At 34.4% G+C, this 8878-nt stretch overlaps 1 pseudogene; it reads left to right on the top strand.

The window, feature by feature from the left end:
- Positions 1–1144: 1144 nt before the first annotated feature.
- LOC115216903 lies at positions 1145–1310 on the top strand (annotated as a pseudogene).
- Positions 1311–8878: the final 7568 nt, after the last annotated feature.

Here is an 8878-nt window from a genome sequence, read left to right as displayed (position 1 = left end):
TCTAGAAACACACAATAATTCTTGCTTGAAACATTGAAACTCGAAGCGGTAAAGCTACAAGTAATGGCGCGGGTTGGAACTCATTTGGTTAGAAAAACCGGACAGCTTTCATCTTTTACACACATGCATATGTGACATAAATCCGAGTTTATGTTTCATGTGTTTACAAGCAAAAATTCATATGTACACATACACATGCTCACACACACACATACACACGCACGCACATACACACACATACCCACACTCACACACGCTCATATGCTTAAGAGAGTGAATATATATGTATACGTATATGTACGTGTATACATACATTTATATATATATGTGTGTGTGTATTTATATGTATATATATATATGTATACATATACAAATACACACAAGTATGTATATTCTTTGTGTGTGAGTGTATATATATATATGTATATATATATATATATATATATATATATGTATATAATATATATACATATATATGTATATATATAATATATATATATATATATATATTATATATATATGTATATATATATATACATACATATATATATATATATATGTATGTATATATATATATATATATATATATATATATATATAAATGTGTGTATGCAAGTATGTATGTGTGTATGTACATACGCGTATCGTATGTGTGTTTGTCTGTCTATGTAAGTGCACGAATTATTCGCATACCCCAAACACATTTATTCATTTCTCTATCTATATATAATCTCTGGTAACATTATTATTGCACGACAATGAGACTATGATTTTTCTGAATCTTGCATGACAGTTTCCTTAAGGGAATAAATCTGCCATTGTTTATATGAGTGTTTGATACTCAGAAAGCCTGAGGTTATCCTCTAAAAATCATAATATTCGATCATTATCGTGAACTTGCAAACTATTGTAAAACAACATTCTGAAACAATGGTCTCCAAAGATATTTCAGAAAATTATGTTAAATGAGCCGAAATAAGAAATATCCCGAATATTTTATAACAATATTTAGTGCTATGACATAATCGGTGGTATTGAACAATTCAAAATGTCGTATAGTATTTATCTTTGTCTGTGTGACGTTCTGAGTTTTTATCCTCAAGCTCACAGTTCAATTTTGCTTATCGCCCTCCCATGTTCTACAATCTCTTCTCGGTCTGTTGACTAAGATCGAAATGTAGTATGTGTTCTTTTCAGTTAAGTAACCGATATGGTCTCCATTTAGAGTCATCTCTCTATATATAAACGGCAAAATGTCTGTGTGTGTGTCCTTTATACAAATCCACAATTTTTCAGTTAGAGGACTCGCACTTTCTATGGTCATTCAAACCCGTCCAAGGATGGTCGTGGACATCTTTACATTTCCCCGTAAAGCCATTAAAAAATCAATAGAAGTGACCTTTTGTGAATTTTCTATCCAAAACCCAATCAAGATGCCCGAAACTTGATACGCCAATTGACTGCCAGATAGCTGTGTATGTGATTAGCCAGAGATTTGGACAGTACTCGCGTGTATGTACGCACGCACGGAGCTGTATATGCATGCACTACCACTATGACCCGGGGTTGCCGGGTCATAGTGCTAGTTAATATTAAACTGATTTTCAGAATAAAGCAAAGAGTTAAGGGCATGCTCCGTTTTCACAGAGTTGGCCTGGTATCGCTATGCTTCCAGGATATAGCTGTGAGGTTAGCATTTTTGCTTTCCAACTGAGGGGTCTTAATGACTTCCACCCGAGCCCTACGACCAAAATTCTGTGAGTGGATTTGGTTAACAAAAACTAAAATAAACCTGTAGTTGAGAAAAGGTTAGCTGAAATGGAGAAATCGGAGCCATCTGGATATTGGGAAAGGGTTACCTGTGTCTAGGTGAATCGCGCCGGGTATCAAAATGCTGACATCATGACTGCTGTTCTGTGAGCACTGTAAAGACTGTAACACGTGATATGGACAGTTGTAACTTTAATTAGGCGCAGTCATGGCATCGCGTTAAAAACTTTGCTTCGTAATCTCATGGTCTTAGGTTCAGTCTCACTGCGTGGCCATTTCGGTGAGTATCTTACACTTAGCCCCGGGACGGCCAAAGCGTTGTAAATAAATTAAGCAGGACGAAGATTCTTTGAGAAGCCGATCGATTCATTCGATTAAAAATTCTTCGAGGCGGTGCTCCAACATAGCAGCGGTCTAATAGCTGAAACGACTGAAATGTAAAAGATATCTATCTATCTGTCTGTGTCTGTCTGTCTGTCTGTCTATCTATCTATCTATCTATCTATCTATCTATCTATCTATCTATCTATCTATCTATCTATCACTCTGTCTGTCAGTCTGTTTGTCAGTCAGTCAGTCAGTCTGTCTCTCTGTCTGTCTGTCAGTCTGTCCGTCTGTCTGTCTGTGTCTGTCTGTCTGTCTGTCGGTCCGTCCGTCCGTCTGTCTATCTATCTATCTATTTATTTATCTATCTGAGTGGATATGTGTATGTGTGAATGCATGTGTCTTTTTGTTTGTGACCCCCCCCCCGTCACCTGACAAGCGTTGTTCGTTTGTTTACGTCTCTGTAATTCATCGATTCGGCAACAGATATCCGATCGAATAAGTACCAGAGGTTAAAAGATATTAAATATTGGTTTCCATTTGTTTGACTGAAATCCTCCAACACAGTGCCCCCAGCATGGCAGCTATCCAATGACTAAAACAAGTTAAAGATAACAGATCAAAAGATTTAACAATGACAAAAAGAAGAAAAAAACATTTGTAAGTAGCTTGCTTACGAACTACATGGTTCCGGGTTCAGTCCCACTGCGTGGCACCTTTGGCAAGTGTCTTCTACTATAGCCTCGGGCCGACCAAAGCCTTGTGAGTGGATTTAGTAGACAGAAACTGAAAGAAGCCCGTCGTATATATATATATATATATATATATATATATATATATATATGTATGCATGTATGTATATATGTATGTATGCATGTGTGTATGCATACGTTTGTGTCTCTGTGTTTGTCTCCCCAACATCGCTTGACAACAGATGGTGGTTGTTTACATCCCCGTAACTTAGCGTTTCGGCAAAAGATACCGATAGAATAAGTACTAGGCTTACAAAGAATAAGTCCTGGGGTCGATTTGTTCGACTAAAGGTGGTGCTCCAGCATGGCCACAGTCAAATGACTGAAACAAGTAAAAGAGTAAAAAAGAGAGTATTTGTCAGAATACCGTTTAGGGATACGTCTGCCAGATGTGTCGAGTGTTTTCAACATTAAAAGGCATTTAAAACACTTTAAAAAATATATTGAAGATTTAATATCTTACTTCAACCTTTGAAATTTTTCCGCTCAATTCGGATGAAGAAATTTTTGGCAAGGCAATTCCCCTAGACATATAACAAAATCCGGTATGAAGTTACTGAACGATCATAAAATATATATAATGGTACAGAGAAAGTTTCGCCCTTAGGTAGATGATAAATTGATGGTCAACAATCAGGAAAGTGGTAAATAAAATATTAGTTTTAAATGAAGATATATTAGACAACGACAAAATATAATCTAGATGTGATCACAAGAATAATTATAGCGAGAACAAGGCAGTAAAATACTGGAGAAAGATGGCCACTAATATGTGTGTGTATGTACAACGTGTGTGTGTTGTATTGGCATTTATGTATGTGTGTACGTACGCACGTACACATACATACATACTGTATATCGTGCATATATATATATATGTATATATATATATTATATATATATATATATATATATAATTATTTTTTAAACTTTTAGACTTGCGTAGTATGCCGATTAAAGCCCTTTCACTGTCTGCGGTTACCTGATGTCATTAACAGCATAGATATAAATGCCTCTGGATCTACCTCAGGAATTCCTCAGTCGAGTAATAAAGTATCTTGTCATGCTGGGACACTGCCCTGAAGAATATATTGAAACTTATTTATCAGTCTTTTTGCTAAACAGCTGCGCTACGAGAAGTGATGGGGGAGAAACACACACACAAAGACACACACTCTCACGCACACATATATACGGCATGCTCTTTTCGGCTTCTGTCTAGTAAAATCTACTCAGAAGACTAATCAGCCCGAGGCATTGGGAGACATTTGCCTGAGATGCCATTCAGTGGGACTGAACCCTGAACCATGTGGTTGGGAAGTAAACTTACCACACAACCACATCTATTTAACCATCTCACATCGTCTCTGATGAAGGGATATCCCTAATATCCCAGAAACAACTATAAGACTAACTTTTTCTTTATAAATATCCTATAAATTCCACACAGCCTTGGTTTTGTTATCTCATTTTATTTAACATATACATACTCACACAGGACCCGGTTTAGACTCCTCACTCGTATTATTAATCCAACCGTATTATTAATCCTAACTACGGTCCTTCATGAGCGCTTACATAGCCTTACCTGTCACTTTTGATCTTCTGGATACCAATACCTCATATATATATATATATATATATATATATATATATATATATTGTTGCATTTAGGAATGGTCATTTTGCCAGTTTAGCCAATAAAAACACACACGCACTATATATTTGGTGTTATTTTGCTTCAGCGTTATTTACTTTTTTACATTAATCTTAATCGTATTTCGACCAAAGTTCTTTCGTCACACTCCTGTGACCGCATCAGTGGTCCTTTGCTTTCTTTTTTCTTATTTGTGTGTCTCTCCTTACTAACTGTCAGCCATTTTGTATTTCTATTGTATGTGTCCTCATTTGCGCTTGCGTATATCTCTATGTGCGTCTATGGTTAGTTAGTGTGTGTGCGGGGGGGGATGCCTGTAATATTTGTATCTCCTGTTTATATACGTTCGTGTAATTTTTTTTAAAATCCCCCAAAATAGAATAAGAATGCAACAGACGACAATAAAACATCCGGGCAGACAGGCGATACAAAGACGGACAAGAAAACATTTAAAAAATGGACAGGAAAAACAAGGACGTCTCATTCACAGCCTCCTCTCGTTAGTCAATTTTTTAAATTATCCACCGGAAAAAAACAAAGGTTATGTATTGAACATCATTATCTTACAGCTGTTTCTGTTATAAAATGTGCTGGAATTCTAGTAGAGTACCTGGGTAACGTCCTATAGCTTCATCAGAGCCTTGAGTATGAAGTGCACGTTATTTGAGAAGATTTATATTTCGGAACATACAGGTGTTAAGAGTGTGGAGGTTAATGTTAATGCCCCATCCTTCAGTCATGAATGACCATGAGGTTGCATGTAGAAATTTCCCCTCCGAGGGACAAGTCCGAACAAGTTTGTTTATGGAAGACCAGCAGTCTCCCATGCATACCAGCCTCTCCTGTCCACGCCACCGACGTTATCCAAGGGAAAGGCAAAAGACGGTACAGCTTGGCACCTGTGACGTCGCAACTCATTTCTGCAGATAAGTGAATTGGAGCCACGTGAAATAAAGTCCGGTCCAGGAAACGAACTCACTACCTCATGATTGTGAGCCCGACGCTCTAAATCACTGAGCCATGCACCTTCATACCTTCATATCTATCTATCTATCTTCTATCTATCTATATACATACGTACATATATATATATACATATATATATATATATATATATATTATATATATATATTATATATATATATATATATATATGTATATGTTTATATACATATATATATTTCTTTATTACCCAAAAGGGGCTAAGTATAGAAAGGACAAACAAGGACAGAAAAATGGATTATGTCGATTACATCGACCCCAGTGCGTAACTGGTACTTAATTTATCGCCCCCGAAAGGATGAAAGGCAAAGTCGACCTCGGCGGAATTTGAACTCAGAACGTAACGGCAGATGAAATACGGCTATGCATTTCGCCCGGCGTGCTAACGGTTCTGCCAGCTCGTCTTATATATATATTGATAGAAATGGTAGGACAACAAAATAATGAAAGAGATCTCGATATTATGGAAATAGAGGAATTTATCTGTAAATATATATGACAATTATTATCATGGGTGCCGAATAATTGTCACATATTATATTTACACACACATACTCACACACACACACACAACACACACACACACACACACACACACACACACACATATATATATATATTATATATATATATATATATATATATATTTGCAAACGTACATAAATACGTGCAAACATACATGGAAAATGTGCCTGTGACTTCGAAACTTCACCGAATTTGGAGATTCAAACTGTGTTTTAAGATGTTCTTATTTAATACACTTAAGTAGACTATAGGTCTACATTGTACATCAAGAAACTTATTTATTGCCAGAACAACCCAAATATATTTACCATATATTTATTAAACTCACAGGATTTTTCATACCATTTTCTTATAAAGCCAAAAATGACGTTGATTATTTCAATATTCTTCCATTTTAGTTTTATTTTGATGTGTTTATATACAATGAATTGTTCTTCCAATCTATGTAGTAAATTAAACAAATTTTGATACTGATATAAACCCTGATTTCGTATTTAGGTTATATCGGTATTTTAAGTTGAATTAAATATTTATTTTCATACAAATTTTACAGACATCCTCATAAATTTTTCTAAGTCATTAATAGTTTGAATCGTTTACATCTTGATAACTGAAATTTATTTTCTCAAAATAAAATAAGTATTGACGACATAATAAAGTAACTTAATTTTCCCATAATGTCACTCATTTACGAATACTGTCCATTCTTGATTTAGGTACATTGTATTAATCAATTCATTAGCCATTAAAATAAATCATGCACTCTTATGTATATTAAGCTTTCTTGAAATCCCTACACTCTTTTCCCTTCAATCTTTGTTCCATTTATGTCCGTATTTCATTATTTCCCTGCTCTTGGTCATGTTTTGAATAAAAGGAACCAGCTATGTAATCCGAAGTTTAATTCCCAACCATGTATTTCCAAATTCAGTCCCGCTTGGTAGCACCTGGGGCAAGTGTCTTTTGCTATAGCATCGGACCTAACAAGGCCTTGTGAGTAGATTTGTGTGTGTGTATTGTGTGTGTGTGTGTGTGTGTATGTGTGTGCGTGCGCGTGCGTTTCTGTGTTTGGCACTCATCACTGCCCGACAATCGATGCTGGTGTATGTGTGTCCCCGTTACGTAACAGTTCGGCAAGATGACTCCGAAAGAATAAGTACTAGGCTTTAACAAGTTACTGGGTTACTTGAATGTGGTGCTCCAGCATGGGTACAACCTACTGACTGGAACACGTGCAAGACTAAAGATAACCGCTATTTCCATCTGTTTTGTTTTTCACTGCTTTTTATTGATAAATCTTTTCCACTCATCACAACGATTGATATCCCTGAATCTTCTCATAAGTTTATATGCGACTTATACATAATAGAAGTCTTTGTATAGTATGAAAATCGGACCAAGTAAAACCCCGAATGTCACCTTTTTTAAAACACATCTTCAAATGAACGTCAAATATTGAGTTCTTTGTTTCAGTAAGTGCCTTTGCTTTTATATATAAATAAAAGTGTCGCTTTTAATACACAAGTTTCCTTTTACAGTCGAATTACATTTGAACGTAAACTCGTTCTAAATATACATTGAAATCAAAGAATATTTTCCATCAAATTCATCTTTAAGTCTTCAAATAAAATCTAACACTTATTTCAGAAAGCTTACTAAATTCTTATCAAAGGGAATTGGCAGACAATATATTTTGATGTCAAAGAAAATTTGCCTGGGGAGACAACAAAGGCACGTAGATATTTTTTTCTTAAAACAGTGCCAATACTACAACATTTAAATGATATATTCCACACGAATAAAGGTATTAAAGACCGAACGAACACCATTACTTTTCAGAAGAAAATTAACAGCGAATTTTAGAACAAGATTAGATAGTTACATCAAGCAACAAAATATTTGTCAGTTTTGATAGAAATACGTAAAAATATAAACAAATTCGTCGCTAATGTTTCTAAGAAATATATCAAAGAATATAAACAGTGTGACATGACAAAAATACTAGCAGTAGTCGAAGAGAGAAGCATCATACTTTACTTTTAATGATCATAAGTCACTTTTAAATTTTGTCATTCACATGAGTAAGCCTAAATTAAACAAATCTCTTTGCAATAATTCAAACTTAATAACAATATAGTTTCATATCATCTCGAATAACAAAATGTCTTATCATTTCTTCCACTCTGGTTTTAAAAATTACCATCACTGTACCTATCTTTAGATACAAATTTAATCAAGCTAAATAGCTAAATATATTACATTTATTAAAAACTCTAACACGATCATATATTACAAATTCTTATATATATATATATATATATGTGTGTGTGTGTGTGTGTGAGTGTGTGTGTGTATTCTTTACTAGTAACTGTATTCGACTATGAAGATTCAACTGAATTCATTGATAGTGTTGCATTATAATATTTCAATGTACTACAGCAATATTTCCGTCTTTCTCTCTTCATACCAAGATATCGGTTTGCTATTATCACGTAATTTCAAACCAGGTCAGAGAAAGATTCTGTATGACCTTTCATAATTTAACAAAAAATAAAAAAATTGAAAACCATTAACATTCATAATTGAAAACATAACATTGCTAACTCAAAATAAAAGAACTCTGAAGAACCAAAAGTTAAAATTTCACTGTTTTAGGAAACCTCTGAGTATTATTTTATAATTATTATAGAGAAAACTGTTTCCGTAAGGATATCTACTATATCTTTAAAAGAATAGATTTTTAACCATGCATTCAACTATTACAAAGACATACCTAAAAAAAAGAGAGAAAGTAAAATAAACAACAGCTTCGTTGCTTATTCACTTTTTTTAAAATGTTGCAAAATTA

This window comes from Octopus sinensis, linkage group LG10 (assembly GCF_006345805.1).
Source record: "Octopus sinensis linkage group LG10, ASM634580v1, whole genome shotgun sequence".
Classification (NCBI taxonomy): Eukaryota; Metazoa; Mollusca; class Cephalopoda; order Octopoda; family Octopodidae; genus Octopus; species Octopus sinensis.
This window is presented reverse-complemented; position numbering and strand designations above follow the sequence as displayed.